At 36.6% G+C, this 20,115-nt stretch overlaps 1 pseudogene; it reads right to left on the reverse strand.

The window, feature by feature from the left end:
- LOC123942117 overlaps positions 1–20,115 on the reverse strand; it is a 163,938-nt pseudogene that overhangs the window by 98,968 nt on the left and 44,855 nt on the right.

Here is a 20,115-nt window from a genome sequence, read left to right on the forward strand (position 1 = left end):
TGAGATGAGGTTTTCTCATACATTGACAGTATGATTTAAATTAGTAAATTCCTGGGAAGCAACACAAAAAAGCAAGTCAAGAATCCTTAAATAAATCAATCCAGAAATTCTACTTGGAGTTCTAGCCAAAGAAAATAATATAAAATCTGGAAGTGTTACAGATGTAAAGATGATCCACATTTCACTATTTATAATGACTAAAACTGGAAAGCGCCTAAGTGATAATAACTATCATTTCCAGATCACACATTTACTAAACACATGGCAGATTTTACAGATAGAAAAACTGAGGCTCATAAAGGAGAAATAACTTGCCTCTGAACACAGAGCAAAAATGTAATTGAGTCTGTCCCCAAGTCCAATTTCTGGGCAAAGCCCATGCTCACTTCACCATCTCATGCTGTTGCTACAGCTATAAAAACAAGGAACTACTTGAACAGTATCTCTCATCTAGTCTTCAAAGTATCATAACCTTTCACAATTAAAATGTAAAGATTTTGTAGTAAAATGGACAGTGTTTATAATATTGTAAAAGGTAAAGAAGCTGTAAGCATACGTGTACACTGCAACAAAGAGATTCTAACCCACATGCCCAGGAAAAAAGACTGGAAGAAAACAGAGTTCTTGATAGAATACAATATTACTTACTATTTACTATAATTACTACAATATTTATTTACTTTTCCAATTTGATGATGGTTATATTAATTTTGTCATAAAAGGATAAGCTCAAAAATTGAAAAAAGAGCAAGAATTTAACATACAGGAGTAAATTTTGTAAAAGTGGAAGAATGCTGTGCCTAATACAAAGTCTATTTCTTTCACAGCATCTTCTATGTACTTGCACATATTATGAACTAAATAAATACACTGTGATTAGACTGAAGCATATCCACATATTACACTTAGCTTTTTGCAAGAAACTGAATGCTCACCAAATGGCATTGGACAAGAAACAAAAAACCTTATCTGATTAAAATTACAAGGGAGATAGGAAAAATACAGTATACACTTTGAAATTTGGCTTTGGCATCATAATCTATTGATTTTATAATGTCCAGAGCAACTAAATACAATAAACACATAATGTGCTATACAGTATACTGTCTGAAGTTAGTTTGATCATCGCCTAAATTTCAGAGAAGAGGTAAGGGACATAGAGACGCTATCGAAGAAAATTGATTTTTTTTTTTTTTTACAGCTAATAACCTGTGCTTGGTGGCAGAACACAGTATCAAAATCACCATTCTGTGTTGAGATAATTTCACCAGCCTTCCCTGCTGTTCCTGCAATACTCCCACAGCTCTCCATCTGCCGCCAGCCTCCTCCAGCTCCTAGACGTTCTGATGACCACACAAGTAGGGTTCAAAATGTGACCCAGTAATTTGTATTGCATCTTTGATCCTCAGTGCCTTTTCCACTGTGATATAGAGATTAAAGTCTCAGGAAGGGAAAAGTGGTGACATATCTTTCAGGGAAATTGAGTTTTTCCTACTAGAGGTGAGAACACTTAAGAGGACACTTTATCCCCAGTACAACATATCTCCTACTTTAGGAAAACAGTTTGGCCTGGAACAGAAGAAACATACTCTGGATTCAACTCCCAGCTCTCCTCTCTAGCCAAGTTATCTATTACCATACAAATATTCCTCTCTGGGCTACATGCCATAAACCCAGCACCATTAAACTCTAGAGAATGGTCTTAACATCTGGATTAAGCTTACATAAAATATAGAGGAACACTTGCACCACAGGCAGCTGTTAGCAGGCCCCTTGAGTATAAGCATCCCCCAGTATTCACAATAAAGGGAGGGTACTGGAAGGGCCAAATAAAATGGCCCATGGGACATTCGTGTCTTCTCTATACTTCAGTCAATCTTTCACTCATTACCATTCACTGAGCAGCACTGGCCAGGCTGAGATTAAAGAGATATATAGAGTAATGGGAGAGAGAGTCTCCCATTAGAGACAGAAAGACATGTATAGAGTACCATACATACAGAGCAATGTACCCCAAAGTTCTCACTGAGAAAAGCCAAAACATTCCATCTGTGTATAGTAAAATGGATAGTACTCCAATAAGTCTATGTATTTTTTCTTTGAAAACAAAATGATTCAACAGTTTCAACAGCTAACAATTTTATGCCTGACCCTGGGCCAAACAGTGGGGAAATAAAAATAATGGTCCACTGCATTACACTTTATTTAAAACTCTATGGTTTTCAGGATTCAGTTAACAAAAAAATGAAGTGGAAGGTAGACCAAGAGTCAAAGGAGAAATGAATAGAAACAATGGATTGGAGAGTAGCCAAAAAAATTTTCAATATATTTTTTTGAAGACTCAGGATCATTCTGAGGACATTCCCCCATGATTGTCAACAGAAGTATCCTGATAAAAGGAGAAATAAATAATCACATTTATTAGTGTAAAGTACTATTGTAGATTTCTGTACTTACTAAGATTTCTCAAGTTACTCCAGTAAATAATTGTTACTTTTAAACTTTCTAGTCTAAAAGTATTTGCATCCTCCTTCTTTCTTTCCTTCCATCCACTTCTGATTGAGGTATCTTCCTTCAATTCACTCCCTCTTTCCCTAGACATAGACTGCCACTTCCTGAGGCTGACATCACTCAGGTATTGACCTATTAAGCAGCTCCCATTGAGCATAAATTATAAGTAACAAATAGACTTAGTCCTCCCAGAAAATACTGACATCCCAAGTTTCCACTAACCCATTATTGACCTCAAAGACAGCAGTCTTTAGAAGTAACCATTTGAGGGGCACCTGGATGGCTCAGTTGGTTAAGCATCCAACTCTTATTTTTTTTAAGATTTTATTTATTTATTTGACAGATAGAGATCACAAGTAGGGAGAGAGGCAGGCAGAGAGAGAGAGGAGGAAGCAGGCTCCCTGCCAAGCAGAGAGCCCGATGCGGGGCTCGATCCCAGGACTCTGGGATCATGACCTGAGCGAAAGGCAGAGGCTTTAACCCACTGAGCCACCCAGGCGCCCCAGCATCCAACTCTTGATTTCAGCTCAGATCTTGATCTCAAACTCTTGAGTTTAAGCCCTGCATTGGGTTCCATACTGGGTGTGGAGCTTGTTTAAAAAGAAGAAGAAAAGAAGAAAAAGGAAAAAAAGAACAAGATGAAGAAGTAGTAGTAGTAACCATACTAAAACATATGAAATTCAGAGAACCTCTGCCATTTAGCCATATTCTCTGAACATCAAACCTCTCCAGTCCCATACCCAAATCATTAGTTTTATAGGTAATTGTGCACCTTTGTAAGTGGTTTAAATTGGAAATCTTGAACCAGTTGGCTTCTAGTAAAAATCTAGAACCCCAAAATTACCTCAAAGTTAACATCTAAATCAGAATACTCATACTGTTCTGGGTCTCTTCCACTGTGTTTCTTTAATTTCTTCATTAATGTTAACTTTGTTTCTAAATTCTCCCCACAAACTATAAATTCAAATTCAGATAGAGTGTAAAGACCTCAGAGATACCCAACTTCCCTTGTTGTTTTTTCTTTTTCTTCAAAACAAATGGCACTGGAAATTAAGTTGACTTCTTTTTTATTTAAAATCCCAGTGCAGCTCAAACTGAAGAAAAGAAACTATTAGTACTCAAGTAACCCAGAAGCCACATTTGTAATCAACAGAAGAAGCAAATTGCTATTGTTTGCCTTGTCCAGTCTGGTTTAATAGGATTTTCCAATACATAAATTAGAGATCATGAAGAGCAAAGGCAGCATGTGAAAGAGATGGATGAGCTTCAAGATCTGTGATCTGTGTAACTCTGCTCTAGAAAATTAAGACAATTTTAAAGGAGCATCAGGAATGGGGTTAAATTATTTATAAATTAAATATAGATACAGATAGCTGTATAGACAGCATTCAGCCAGTGAGCTATATTTAAAATTGTAATCCAGAAACACTTCCAAATGATCCCTAAAAAATAAATGGTAACTTTCATGAGTATTTCTGTAATAATAGCGAAGAGAATAAAACACAAGATCTTTGGCAAACTGAGCAGAGACTGTCCCAGCAAAGAAAAATGGCTTCCTTGTGCCTCCTGAGGAGCACTTGTGTGATTACATATGATTATACACGTGAAAGTAAAGGGTAAAATGTAGTGCTCTCTCTCAAACTTTGTAGTGGGAGCTGCTCAATGAGAAGATTCTGGGTAACTGACCTAAGGGCAGCAATAATGTCAGCACAAGAGATAAACAAAGATGTCCTTAGTCTAGTTAAAGTCTTCAAAACTGCAATCACACTGATGAGAAGATATGGCTTTATTCATTTTCTCAAAAAGAAACATGGATATTACTTTTTTCCCATTTTGGGACAAAAAGGAAGCGGAATGTGTTTCTTCCCTTTACTTTCCATAAAGGGATCCCCCACATTTATCTTCTCCTCTTTCTTCATTGGCCATGTTGAGAGCAGGGACTCAGTAGGAATACCCCTCCGAGTTTACATGAAGGACTAAGTCAGGCAAAGAAGATACCTTTAATTAAGAACCAAATGGTACCTATAATTACCTCCAATGTTATAAATAGGATGAATAGACTGCCTGTGGCTTAAGTTGGAAATCATGAATCAGAAAGGGGGTTACCACAAAGTTAATATGAATTTCTGGAGCCATCTAGAGGGGAAAGAAGGAGAAGGGGAGGAAGGAACAAAACACCAGACTCATTTTTTGAGCATCATAGTATGACAAGCATTCTGCTACATGTTTTACACATATCATGTGTTATGATGGCATGCCTCTACGATGCAGTTCCAAAAAGACAGAAAGACCATTCAGGTTTTTAAAAATCAATCTAAATGGAAGAACATGGTTACATTAAACTATAAAAAGAAGTATGGGTGAAAAAGGCATTTCTTTTCTTAAAGAATTGTTCAAGGTGATTATTTAACCTACTGATATGTATTTGACAGGCCCAGTATTTGGAAAGACATTATTATTATTACTTTTAAGGGTGAAAATTTTGCTATTGCGGTTTGGATTTCTGGGAAAGCATAAGGCTTTTAGTTTGAACCCCTAGGGAGGCCAGGTGAATTACGGATCATTGCTACCACAGCGTGTACATTTCACCGTAACTGACATAAAGGTAGGTATGGAAGAAAAACTGCCTGTATAAATATTGCCCACCTATATTTTAGAACAGATAAATATCTACAAAAACAGTGGTTCTCAAACATTGGATTTATAGGGGTCCCCTGAGTGTGTGTTCATGCGTGTACATCAAGTTCTGTTGTGGCAGATCTGGGCTGGGGCCTTTTTGCAAACACACCATGTGATTCTGATATAGATAGCTGGGCTCAGACTTTAAAAACATGCACCTAGAGTTTGGTGCTTGACATGACAGGATGACACTGGCCATAATTATTCTGATATTCTGAAGACTGCTTTCTTCTATGAAGTCAACTTAATCCATGTTGGTTGAAATACTAATAGACCCAGTGAAATGAGGGCTGACACTAAAGTCCTGCAAAATAACATCAAGGTTACCAAGTAAGCTGTAATGAAACCCAAATCATAACAACCTAAAATTTGGCTACAGACCCTCACTATTCATACCCACTTCAACCTCTTTCAAAAGGACAGCATCTGTATAAACAGCTTTTATTAGAGCCTCCAACTGTGACAAATTATTACTTAGCAACAAACTTGGAATTCCATGCTCTCCAGAGCTGGTGAGGAGTGTGGCAAGATCGAAGCTTTCTGCTTTCTAGAGCAAGATCAGAAGCTTTCTGCTGCAGCAAGCCACACCTGTACTCATGGTGTACCCTGTGTTTCTTACTCCTTTGCTTGGCTCGGACTAGCTGTTTCCATAATATCTTCATTGCTCTTGTTCTTTGTGTTCTGCTTTTCTGGCAGTTTGAAAAATCTCTCTCCTTACCCTGCTGATCCCTGTGGGCCAAGTAAAAACTTTCACGCTCTACATTTGGCTTTCTATTGTCTTTAAAGTCTCCCGATTCCACTTCTAACAATACGAATAGAAACTTCAAGACGTGCATACTTCCTGGCAAGAATATCTGCCACCATTTCAAGAGAGGCTCCTCCTGCCCTGCTGACTCCTTTCGACAGCGCCAGTCTTGCTTTTCACACTCCTGTCTGTGCACTCATGATTCAGTGAGCACACCCTTCACATCAGTACTAATGGAAAGCAGGTTTGTGCCCTGAGGAGATAATGGGCCAGCCCACCTGAAGAAATAAGCCTTCTAAATGCCTGAGGCAAATTGGTACCTGCCCAAGAAACCTCTCAGCAGGTAACACTGGGGCAGTCCCACCCAGTTAAATCAGACATGGTCCCTGTATTTCTACCCACAATTTTTTCACCATTCTTAAACTTCAGAGAAGTGGAATGCATTTCAGCTAAGCTTATCTGGAAACTCTTGACTTTCATCTTCATGGAAAGAAAAGGATTTTGAAAAGAAACTTTAACTGAAACTTCAAACCTCAGTAACCATCCCTCCAGGGGCAGGCTACTGGCAATGAATCACAAGACTACCCTGCCTAATGGGAAATGGAAGCTGACTCTGGGCTGGAAATCTTAGAGCCAACCTGGTGCGCAGCTCATGCTTTAGGTGAGGGGCGCTGGGGCTGACAGTTTGTTAGTGGGTTCCTCTGTGGTATCCACAAGGCACCTTTAGTGGGCAGGAGGAAAACTGGTTTTTATCTCTCTGCCAACTCTTTAAGATTTATTTGTATTTATCAAGCATTTCCATTTTATGTAAATAAAATGCATTTATGAGAAACTAAAGTCTTTCTTCACTATACTTTCTGTACCACATGAATTTCTGTGATCTCTGACCTTCCAGTAAATTGCAGCAATGTTGAGGAAGGACAAAGAGTCAAGAAAAGTCCCAATTAGGTTAAAAAAAAAATCATGCACATAGATGCAAAGAAGAATAACAATATTATATTATATTATAAACTTGCATTGTATTTCTTCATTTTTTCAGAGAAACATCACAACTACTATCCTTCTATAAGCATCTACAAGCATCACCCTTTCTGCCCTGAAATATTTTTCAGGTATTAAATTGCAATTGTAATTATTTCTATAAGATAAACAAAAAAGAGCAAAGTTGCTCTCTTGTAATGTTTCTGTCTTTTAAACTAGATATAACAAATAGTCTTCATGGGCTTATTGGGAGAAAACACAATGGTTATCCTCCCTTTCTTTCCACAATTACTAACACTGAGTTCCTGCAACCACAGTTTTCTATCTCGTTTTCACCAGCTTGTCCTACAGACATCCTGTCTTTTCGCAGTCTAGCTTCCCAGCTGTGCCCCTGTCCCCTTCATCATCAAAGTTCACCTTGACTTTTCAAACACTTGCTTCCTAACAGTTAATGACTTTGCAAGATTTTTACAGTCATGGCAGACACATGAATTTGGGACAAATTAAATAATTAGAATAATAATTGTTACTATTTTTTTAAAGATTTATTTATTTATTTCAAAGAGAGAGAGTGCACACAGGAGGGGGGATGGGCAGAGAGAGATGGAGAGGGAGATTTCCAAGCATACTCTGCACCGAGGACCCTGAGATCAGGACCTGAGCCAAAACCAAGAGTCAGAGTTTAACCAACCCAGCCACCCAGGTGCCCCGTTACTTTTTTTTTTTTTTTAACACTTTGACTGTGCAAGCTAGTGCTGGCACTCATAGCTACCTGGTTAAAGACCCACACATAAAAGTATGTATTATACTCAATTCTTAACTAATGAAACTACAGAGAGGTTCAGTGACTTGCCCAGCTTCCTATTGCCAATAATCAAAAAATTGGAGATTCAAAATAAGGTCTGTTTGGTAACAATGCCCATATTTTTAACCATTGCACACAATCTCATGAATAGACGGAGGAATCCTCCCTCTTCTCATTTGCAACAATCTTTTCTTAGACTTGACATTATAGCAAGGAAGAAAACATACATAGCATGGTATTTGACAAGGTTTTTTTTGTTTGTTTTTAACCATGGCCATGATTACTGCAGCTGCTGCTGCTGCTGCTGCTAACACATCTCTTGATTACTCAAACACTATTAATTTTTTTTTAATTTCATGTTTCATGAACAATAACATCCAGTAAAACTCTTTTAACACAATTAAATATGCCTATGCAAACACTCAATAAATATCAGTTTTAGACATTCTTAAGAATAATGACTGATACCATTTCTGATTAGTGCTCCATTGATATAAAATTGGCAAATATTCATAGAGAGCATCCATTACAGACGCTTACATTTGATTTTTACATTTTTACTGCATGCTTTTTGTTATTGTTGTGTGTTTTGAAAGTTGATTCTCACCCCCACATCAACCCCACTGTAGTACCTAAACAGTGTTTTGCCCATAGTGGAAGTTCAGCAAGTATTTGATTTGACTTGAACCATTAGAGATACATTCATTCTCTAAAATGTATAGCAGAGCAAAGTAATCTATCCAGTGAGCTGTTAATCTGCTAAACCATCAATTAAGGGCACAGCCATCCATAACAAGAACCATTAAAGACTATTAAGTCATTTATCTTGAAGTCTGTAGTGGATTTCTGTTGGAAGATTTGGACAGCTCAAAGCATCCACAATATGAGTGAATAGGTCAATAATCCATACATTAAATGGTCACTAAGTACTAAAACTCTTTGAAATGATAGGCCACTAGGGCTAAAACAGTTTCATTTATGGATATAAAATTCACTTTCAAAAGTCTCTAGATATGGATTTCCATAACAGATCACTCAAGATGTACTGAGAAAGGTATGTGTTCATTCATTTACTCAACAAGTATGTATTAAGCACCAGCAAAACAATGTGATACAATTTATGAAAGATATAAGAAAAAAAGTCCTTAAAGAGCTTACCAGCTAGCTCAAGTCTTATCTAAAGTCTTATCTGAAGTCTTATTATAACAATTACAAATCCATTAAGTAAATTGACAGGATGTTTGGAAAAACGCTTATTATATTGAAAGAAGTTAATGTACCATCTGAGGTGAGCTTGGCTTGGTGACAAAGAACCACAAAAACTTTAAGGAGCAAAGGACATAGAAACTCACCTAAAATGAAGGGATCACACGGAGTAGTAACAGATGCAGGATGTCTCCTCACAGTTTCCCAAGGCCCCTCCTAGTTCCCTAGAATGATCCATGGCTACCAGTGATGTTGTCAAAGCAAAATGGGGATTGTCAGTTCCATATAACTTAATTTTGCATAGTATCATGGTCCTTTTATACTTAAAGGCTTATATACTTATGCAGAAATAATTTGCCCATCTACGCATTTCCATTTAAGGGAACATTTACAGACATTATAATTTTTCCACTTCTCATGTCAATCTCAATATTAGTAAAAATAACCCCTTAACTGGGGTGATTAATGATCAGTGCATTCATTTCCCTGACTCTGCCTCTGGCTATGTGGCATCTAAGAAAGGCTGTATCCTCACATTGAGCTAGTTAATAGAGAGTGTCTTTAGAAATTAAAATTAAGAAACTAAGAAAGAATATAGATCAAAAAGATTTTGTGGATATAGGAGTAGAACACTGAATACAAGACAGGAGGATTGTGGAATGCTTTGTAATTCTTGCAAAACACAAAGATACAATAAAATCTGACCAAGTATAAAGGAAATTCAGGTAAAGAATGAACTCTGGACTTCCAATTCTAGCAATATGGCAGATAAACATACTAAAAATTCCTTTCCAAATGAAATACCTAGAAATACTGGATAAATACAATGAACACTCTTTAAAACGTATACAGCTGAGATCATAAAATATAAAGGAAGTACCAACAGGCAAGGGAAAAAAGAGAGAAGATAACTGAAAACCAGAATAACTGAAAACATGTGAGATTTGTCTTTATTGGGCATTTGCTCTTATCCACAAGGGACATGTTGGACAAAATGAGAGCCTCCAACATAGGTCAAGTTGGATTTCTAGAAGAGAGTAATGAAAATTGAAAAGAAGAAATATCTGTAGATATTATGATTGAGATTCTCCAAAATTGAATGTGTAGGTAAATGAAACCTAAAACTTAATGACAACAGTGGAAAACAAAAGGTAATGATTTTTATGGACTAAATGTATGTGCCTCCCACTCCAATTCATGTGTTGAAATCCTAACCCCCCGTATGATGGTATTGGAGGTGAAACCTTTGAAAGATGATTAAGTCATTAGGTCTCATCCCTTTCATCCTATGAGGATACAATAAACTTCAGTCTACAAGCCAGATGAGGACCCTCAACCAGAACTCAACCATCTTGTCACCCTGATCTCACTCAGACTTCCAGACTCCAGAACTGTGAGAAATAAATTTCTACTGTTTATAAGCCATCCAGCTTATGGCATTCCATTATGACATCCTAAACTAAGACAGTGATGTAATAGCATTAAACATCCAGAGAAAATAACTGCCCAGAATTGTATACATAGCTAAAAAGAACAAGAGTAAATTAAGAAAATTGACTAGGAACATGGTTATCATTAAAGAACTTATAAAAGATATGTTTTATCTTAGGAAGAAGAAACATGATCTCAGGAGTCAAGTCTGAGAAGCACAAGCCATGTACTTGCTTTCTGTAGTGAACAAAGAATCTGGCAAGTACATGGATAGATCTATATGGATTATTTAAAACAATTGATTTGAGGGATACAAAAACAGATGAGGACTAAAATACTAAATAACAATAACATAGAAGATGGGAAGAGTATAATCATGTTTAAAGAATTCCAAAGTTATTTAATGTTCATGAAGAAAATAGAGATGTTATATTCAAACTTTGGCAAATTAAGTGGACATACTATAATTTTATGAGTAATCACTCAAAAAATGTGCATATAACTTCCAAAACAACGAGGATAGGGAATGAAACAAACAAACAAATAAAAAACTCAAAAGGTTTCAAAAGACACAGAAAAAGAAAAAGAAAATATGAAGCAAAAAGAGGAAACAAATTAAAAATATAAGTATAATAAATGTAAATGGCCTAATATATTCAGTTAATAGGCAAAAATCTTACACTGTGTTAAAAAATAAATATAGCTTTAGGCTTTGGACAAAAATCACATAAAACACATTACTCTGAAATATTTAAAATAAAGGCTAGAAAAAAGAATATATCACTCAGATATTAGCCAAAAGAAAGCTGGATTAATACAAGAAAAAATAACTAAAAAAAAAAATTTTAGGGACAAGGGAAAGTTACTATTTAATAACAAAAGTTTTGATTCACAAGGAAGATTTATCATTTCTAAACTTGTAAGCACCTAATCTCAACATGTATGAGGCAAGCAAACAAAAAAAATTGACAAAACTGCAATAAGAAATTGACAAATTCACCACAATTAGTTTTTCTAATCTTCTATCATCTTCCTCATTTTCTCTCTGCTTTATCTATCATTTTCTGAGAGATGTATATTAAAATTTTCCATTATTGCAGGGGATTTGTCAATTTCTTATTACAGTTTTGTCAATTTTTTAATTTGCCTCATCCTATAAATAAGTATGGTTTAACTGACATATATAGAACTTTGCATATAGTAATTCGAAACTAAAGATCTTTATGATAATTAACCACATTATGTGCCAAAGGCAAATCTTACCAAATATCAAAGAATTATTATAATAAAGTCTGGGTTCTCTAGCCACAGTGCAACTAAATTAAAATCAATAGTTTTCAATCAATACCTATAGACACAGAAATCATATCAGTTGTTGCTGGAATCTAAGGGATAGAAGATTGATCACAAAAGAGGCATAAGGAAACTTTGTGTGGTAAAAGAAATAAGCAATATTTGATCTTGGTAATGGATTCATAACTATATATTTGTTAAACTCATCAAACTATACACCTCCTAAAATAGGTAAATTCTGTTGGGGGACAATGGTAAAATACTCCTATTTTAACATCTTGCTGATGTCATTCTTCTCAAAATATTTTTCTACTAAAAAATAATAGTCTATAAATTTTCTCATCTCAGTTAATAACCTAGAAACAAAAGTAAAAAAATAAATTATTAGCAAACAAATCAAAATATTTAGGTTATTTTTTTGTTTAATCATTGACAAGTTGGGTTTATTCTGGAAATATCAGGCTAATGATTCAAAATACCCATTTTTGCTATGAACATACATCCTTTAGAACCTTCTTTTTTCTAAGCAGTACTTGAGAAAAACCCTTCAGAGTTTTTTTTAATAAAAATTAGTATAATTTATTCTTTCTTATTATAAAATCGATGTTTATTTTAGAACAAATACCAAGTTTAGATAAGCAAAAAAAAATATATTAATTACACAATAATCTCCCCCACTCAGAGGAAATCATTTAAACCTTCTACATCTTTTCCCTCTTTGTTTGCTCATGTATTTCCTGCTTAATTTTTGTAATTGTTTTTTTAAAACAGACACTTGGAAGTGACCCAAGTAATCCATTGATCCATCTTGTTCATGTATTTCCTGCTTAATTTTCTTAATATTTCCTAAAAACTGACTCTCCGAAGTGACCTAAATGATCCATTGATTTGGCATCATATATATACCTATATATAGATATCTACATTTTATCCCTAGATAAGGAAAATAGTTGTATACCAATACTATTACAGTGACACTAATTCCCATACTCAGAATACCACCAGCTTGAAATTCCTAATAACTTTATCTTTGAATTTTGTAGATGAAGGCTAATGAGACAATGGAGCATGTAGTGAGGCCTCCCACCACTCTCTGCTTTTTGACCTTCCCAAGAAGGAGTCTTAGCTGCATGCTCCTCACCCCCACCTAGCAACTGCTGCCGCCCTCAGGGAGCAGAAGTTGGACAATTAGCACCAAGTTGCAGGATAGGGCACAGGAGAACTGGGAGAGTCTGCACTAACCTTCCAAGTTTCCCTGTGCTTAATGAGGGAGCACATTAAACAGCAAATTAAAAAAATAAGTCAAATAGTATGCAAAATAAAGGAAAGAGCCACGTGCGTGGTTTCTGAAAGAGGTCTACATTTTAATATTGTACTGGGAACTCACAAATTATAGTAGTAGTCGGCCCCATATACATTATGTGTTCATCCTCCTGCTACCTTCATGCCCACATTCCAAGTGCCAGCTATACTAAATTTTATTTCATGTTCTAACCAGCCACACTCATGCTTTTCCTTGCTTCTACACACATCATTCCACCTGTTTATATCCTCCTAGGTGGGCCTTCTCTGACTGCTGCCATTCCAGGGCCACCTGAGGTACTCCCAATTCATACTTGAACACAGTTTCCTTTTTCCCTGTCCAAGTGTTAATGCAATATATACCGTCATTGTTTATTTGTTTCTCTTGCTACCCCTGTTAAACTGTAGGCTACAGGAGGTCAAGAACTGTGATTGTTTTTTCCCAGGGAACCAGCACAGGCTAATGACAGAGCCTTACATTTCTATAGCATGTTCTGAATTTCCCAGAACTTTCATCTATTTTCTAATTTCCTCAAACACACACACACACTCACACACACACACACACACACACGCGCACACACACACCCCTTCAGCAAGCTTACATGATCATTTTTATTTTACAGATGAAAGAAACTATGGTGGAGTTAAATGATTTGCCTAAGACCACACAGGTTGCACGTGGCATTATACAAGTAAGAATAAAACTAATCATGTACTGTATGGTGACTACATGACATAATAAAAATAATAATAAAAAAACTAATAAAAAAAACTATCATTTGCTGAGCACCCAATATATGCCTGGCTCTGTTGGAACAACTTTCTAAGTGTGACATCACTTTATACTCATCACCACCACCCCGTTTTGGTAAGTATATTATTAAACTACTTTGAAAGGAGGAGACTGTGAGAAGTTAAGTAACTCACCCCAGGCTACAAAACCATCAAGAGCTAGAAGCAAACTGACAGCTTTCCATTTGGCTACAGAGCTGCACTTTTTCCCAACATTTCATACTACCTCTTTCATGGAACTGAACGTAAGACATAGCTTCTGTTCTCAAAGGGTTTAATCAAGTATAGAAAGCAGATATAAGTGTATATCCTGTGAGATATATATATATATATATACCACAATATATAAAATATATTGTGTTCAAATTAGATCATAGATAATCAGTGCTCTGGAAATGGAGAGGTTTACTCTATTTTGTGCCTAGAACCTCCATGAATGCAGGGACCACATCTGGCTTGCTCACTGTTACATCTCTAGAGCCTTGTAAAAGTAACTGACATGTAGAAGGAATTTAGTAATCATCGGCTGAGTAAATTAATAGAACTAAATTACCTGTTATCTCAAGTGCTAGAAGAAAAGGTCCACAGAGCAGAGAGAATTTAGGCTGACTTGGAAGACTGACAATAACTTGCATAAGTGATGAAATGGTAGGAGAGCATTTCAGGTGATGGAAACACAGTTAGTAAGAACACATGAGGGCAGAAGCATACTCGGATAGGTTGCCATCTGACAATTTTGAAATGAAATGACAGATTCTTTGGGAGGACCACTGTGAATATAGGTTGGAGAGGTAGCTGGAGCCCAATTATGCAGGAATTACATGCCAGAATAAGAAAGTTGGACTTTATTCTCTAGACTCTGGGGCATCTTTAAGTGTTTTGAGTATGAGAATAGTGTAATCCAGTGTCATTTTCAAAAGATTAATATGGCAGCTGTGAACGGGATAAATAAAATAAGGATAAGACTAAAGACAGGAAGACAACGAGGTTTTTATAACTGTGCAGGACTGAAGCAACAGAAACCTAAACATGGGTGGCGGGAAGAGCTAAAGAAAGGCTCTGACTTACGAAACATGAAGGAATTGCAGGACTTGATTAATGAATAGAAACATGTTAATATTTCACTAGGATGTAAGCAAAATATGAAGGGTAAGGAAAGGCAATCTGGAAATTACCAATCATATTCCTAAAAGTAACAATATTACTAATGAGAGAATGTATTTTAATCTATAAACCCATCCTTGGCAATAATCTTCTTCCAACTATACATTAGCACATCTTTCCAAATACATCTGTTTGATAGAACACTTCCCCCTTTCCCCAGAAATATCACAATCCACTGCCTCTTCATGGAATGCATGAGGCTAAATTATGTTATTAAGAAGCTGCTGTTAGCTGCTAACAAATCAAATGGGTGGATGACCACCTTATTTTACCTCTTTGTCTGTAATTGCAGGTATTAGTGCTGCTATGGTGTTCCAGGTAAATCGCAAAATGCAAAATAAAAATATTCTCTTCATTTAACACAGTGTCATTGTCCCTTAGTATGAAGATGTCAATCTGATTTTTAGAAACTGCATAAGATATTGTTAGCATAGCAATAGGTAATTTGTGACTGATTAGCCTTCTGAATTTAAAAAAAAAAAAAGGTGGCAGCCAATGTTATGTTAAATTCCCACCTAATTTTCTGGCAGATATTTTAAATCTTATTTTAGCTTCCTAAGTATATGTCTGCATAATATAGAAGACACTAGAATTAGAATTTAACAATATTATTCTAATTTTTAATCTGATTTTATTATATTCCAATGGATTTCAATCACAAGTATATTTCCTTTTTTAAAAAACACAAGATGGGGCCCTAGTATCAGCATTCACATGGATTATGAATATTTAATAAATTAATTTTAATGTACCAACCATTATACAAACCAAATATTATTTCCACTCTAAAAAAATGCTTTTCACTCCATCCTAAACACATAGTACCAAAATAATGTAAATATTAAAGCTTACTGTTTTAAGGCACTGTTGTAAGTTTAGAGCATTTGGCAAAGGGGGTTTGCAGAGGAAAGAGTTTCAATAGCATTAATATAAAAGGACTTTCTATGTAAATATAGGTTTAGTTGTCACAACATGGAGAAATTAGCCACATGGAGAAATTAGTTACCTCAATAAGAGGATGCAGACCTTTGCAAAAAGAGAAAGCAAATTATAGGGAGCTTGGTTTAGAGACACAGAAATACAGCAATCATTGACAAGGTAAGAATTCAGTGACTGAGCATGTGTCAAAAATAACACTTATTAATATGCATCCATGTTCTTACCCACCTCATTTTTTTTTAAACAAATGAATAAATCTGTTATCTCCCATTCAGCTTCTCTTCTTCCCTCATCTCCTAAGGACTTAAAGTGGTCTCTTTGCCAGACTAGGTTATTCTGAATTACTCCAGAAAGTAGGTATAGCAGAGAAGCTTAAAAGTATCCTGTGCTCAGAAGCGCATGGTTTAATGCTCTACTGTAGCCATCTGGAAATTCTTAATAATTTTGAATAAGACCCCACTTTTCCATTTTGCATGGGGTCTTACAAATTATGTACCTGGTCCTGATTGTAGAGGGTGGAAAAATTGATAATCAGCAGTATTTACAAACAAACTAGGCAGGACAAGCCACACTTGACAGATAATCAGTGGTTAGCAAGTCAGGTCAAGGGAAATTTCAAGGAAAGCCCCAGAAGATACTTAGTAGGTCAAGTGGGCCCCTGAGAACCTGAAGTCTGTTACACCTTCTACTACACCTTACACTACACTCAGGTCCCCCTTTGGAAAGCAGGGTGGATCTTTGGTATGGGAGAAACAACACTAATAAAGAGTGCAAACTTAAAATTTGTTGAAAATCTACCCAAAATAAGAAACCAAGATATCTTTCTACATTTAAGTTTTTCCACCATTTTTAGGTAAAGAGATCAAAAACAAAGTAACATTAGTGAAAGAAAATGAAATTTTCCTCATTTTTCCCATCTAAATTCATATATAAATTTTGACACTCCCCCCCCATAGAAGGATAGTGGTGTATGTTCAGAAAGTGAGCTATTTTAGTTTCAAGGACTTGCCTTAACCCACATGAGTTGTTAGATTAAGCAGTTAGTTAGGTTCTAACAGGTTGCCTAGAAGTCAGCAAAGAGGAGTCATGGGCAACTAAGAGGAAGTCAGAGGCCTGTTGTGGCAGCAAAATAAAAATCACAAGAAACTGGATCAAATCAGATAGACCCAACTTGGCTGACAAAATAGGCCAAAGTTCACATTACTTCTTTATTTGATGCATTAATACTAAAACTCCTCCCTAAGATTGCCATGACAGGAAATCCCTGACCAGATAAGAAAGAAAAGGCAGCATAACCCATAGTCCTGGAAGAGACCACCGTGCTTCTAAGAGATCCCTCCTTAAGTAATGAGTATTCTACCCATCTGTTAACAACTGTCAATGAAAGTAGGAAACCCAGACCCTAGTGGGCACAGCTGTCCCTTGAGCTCACCAACTCTGACATCTTGAAAGTGTACTTTCATTTTAGTAAACTTTCCTCTTATATTGCTCATCCATGGCCTTGTGTCTGTCCTTGAATTCTTTCTCCTGGCAAGATGCCTGGGTGGCTCAGTGGGTTGGGCCGCTGCCTTCGACTCGGGTCATGATCTCAGGGTCCTGGGATCGAGTCCCGCTGCTCGGCGGCGAGCCTGCTTCCCTCTCTCTCTCTCTCTGCCTGCCTCTCTGTCTACTTGTGATCTCTCTCTGTCGAATAAAAAATAAATAAATAAATAAATAAATAAATAAATAAAAAGACCAAGAGCCTAAGGCAACATCCTTTGGATGGGCTGGGTAGAGGCCACAGGGCCTGAGGTCTCCCCAGTCTACAGGCAACAGAATCATCTGTGAATATTTAGGTATATACACCCTAGTTTTAAAATCTATTTTGTTAAACATTCTGAATAAAAGATGGTCAGAATACTGATTTTGAGGTTAGGGAGGGATACTGTGTCCTCCTCCAGCAGTCATCTGCACATGTAATAACCCTGAAATAGGTCTATCTGCAAGGATGCTTAGCATTAAAATATAACAATCTACAAAATAGGTAGCATATACATTCCAGAGCATATTTTAAACATATATCAGAAGTATATGTATTTTTTTGAGTTCCTTATAAAAACATGAAATATTTGCTTCTCTTTAGAATAAACCTACTCAAGCATAATGGATGATAGGATTTTCCACTTAAGAAAATGTTTCATTACTTCAAAATAATATAGATGGCTATAAAATGCCCTTTTCTTATGAAATGAAGAGGAACTCACTGGTATTAATCTTCCCCATCTATTTCTCTCTTATATACACCTTTCTTCACCAAAGAGTTCTATGATCAGTTGCCCCTTATCTTTAATTTAATACATTTGGTGGCCTCTTGTGCTCTATTTTACTGAATTAGAAAAGAAGGTCATGATAAAGAACACAAAAAACTCTGATGGAAAGCTATCTATCTATAGTCAACTTGGGAGTTCAAGGCCAAGAGTAATTGAGATTAATTGAAATTGACTTCACCCAAATGCGATAAAGGGTATTAAGCCCATAGTGTTGCACTTATATTAACATATAATAGATGATCAGACTATTAATCACTTCCATTACTTTGCCCCAATCATGAAAGGATCTTTTTTTTTTTTTTTTTAAGATTTTATTTATTTGACAGAGAGAAATCACAGAGAGGCAGGCAGAGAGAGAGGAAGGGAAGCAGGCTCTCCGCTGAGCAGAGAGCCCGATGCGGGACTCGATCCCAGGACCCTGAGATCACGACCCGAGCCGAAGGCAGCGGCTCAACCCACTGAGCCACCCAGGTGCCCCTCATGAAAGGATCTTGCCAGCAAGATCTCTGCTGAGACCTTAGTGCTCTCTCCACTGCCCTTTGGAACAACCAATCTGAACCAGGATTCTTAAGAAAGCTGGTCAAGGATGCCTAAGAATATCTGGAACAAAAGTGTTGCTTAAAAAGTTAATTTGATTATAAAGGGATAAGTGTTTGTGTCATGGTTTTATGGTAAATATCAGCTTATAATTTATTATAAAGTTTCCCAATTTTTCTATCTATAGAAAAACACCATAAATGCATATGCCATGCTTATCTGGTTCATTATCATATCCCAGCACCTAAGATAGCACATAGTAGGCACTTAATAAATATGTATTAAGTGAATAGGCAAATCAAGCAAAAGGTGAATGGTGACATTTAAAATCACATAGCCCAATTCAACAGTGGCCCAGAGAGTTGCCCAAGGTTGATGGAATATGGAGCTAACCCTAAAAGTAATGGATTTCTATGTCCCACTGCACAGATCCCTGAATTATTAGCACTTTCTCCAACAAAATAACATGCACATAATTTTCTTCCCAATTATTCTGGCTGAGGGATATACAAAAGGTTTCAGTGGGTAGAAGATTTATAGCACAGCTTCTGGGAAAGCCTAGAAGCACCATGGGGCAAATGCAAAAGGTCTTATGATAATTAAATCAAGAAACCAAGGGACCCCTGGAGGCCTGCACAGTAGGCACAGGGACTGCCCTCCTAGAGGAAGGCACTTTTGCTGACGTCCACTATATAAAAGATCCTTAGGCAAGCAAGAATGAAAGCAAATACAAGAAAGGAAAAATGCCTATGGTTTCCTATTGTTTCCAAGGTTCTCTTATACACTGACCTCTAACACACCCTTCAGCTCCACTGAAATATTTCCTTCTCCTGTTATAACTAGGTGGACAATTCACATCCTAAAACTCAAATACACTACCAAAAAAGAAAAAATGCAACTTCCTTTGTATCCCTGTAACTGAACTAAATCTATCATGGGCACCTCCATTTCATTGGGAACTGGGAGAAGGGGGCAGGTCAAAATGGAAACAATTGAAGAAGGAATCTTAAAGTAATGAATTCAACACTTCTCTGTCTTTTAAACTTATTTAAAAGAAGTACTTAAACTCTTATTTGGAAAAATAGTCTCTCAAGTTTTCCTTATGAGATCGTACATTATGAAGTAAAGATGGCATGTGGGTATAAAGAGTAAATTTACAAGTCCTCATTGTGATGGGGCTGGGGATAGGGCTTGATCCCTATAGAGGGTCTTCAGGGTCCTGTCACTATGGCAGCAATGGGCCCTGAGGGCCTGTACTATAACTACTGTAGGGTTGGGGTTGGGGGGTAGACAGTGTGTTAGAGCAGCAGCTAGAGTCCATGATCAAGATTATGCATCTCTGATTGAGAAGGGTCCTCTGATTCCTGCTGGCCCATTGGATATCTCTATGTTTCCCAGCAGAGCCCATGGGAACCCTG

This window comes from Meles meles, chromosome 5 (assembly GCF_922984935.1).
Source record: "Meles meles chromosome 5, mMelMel3.1 paternal haplotype, whole genome shotgun sequence".
In the NCBI taxonomy this organism is placed as follows: Eukaryota; Metazoa; Chordata; class Mammalia; order Carnivora; family Mustelidae; genus Meles; species Meles meles.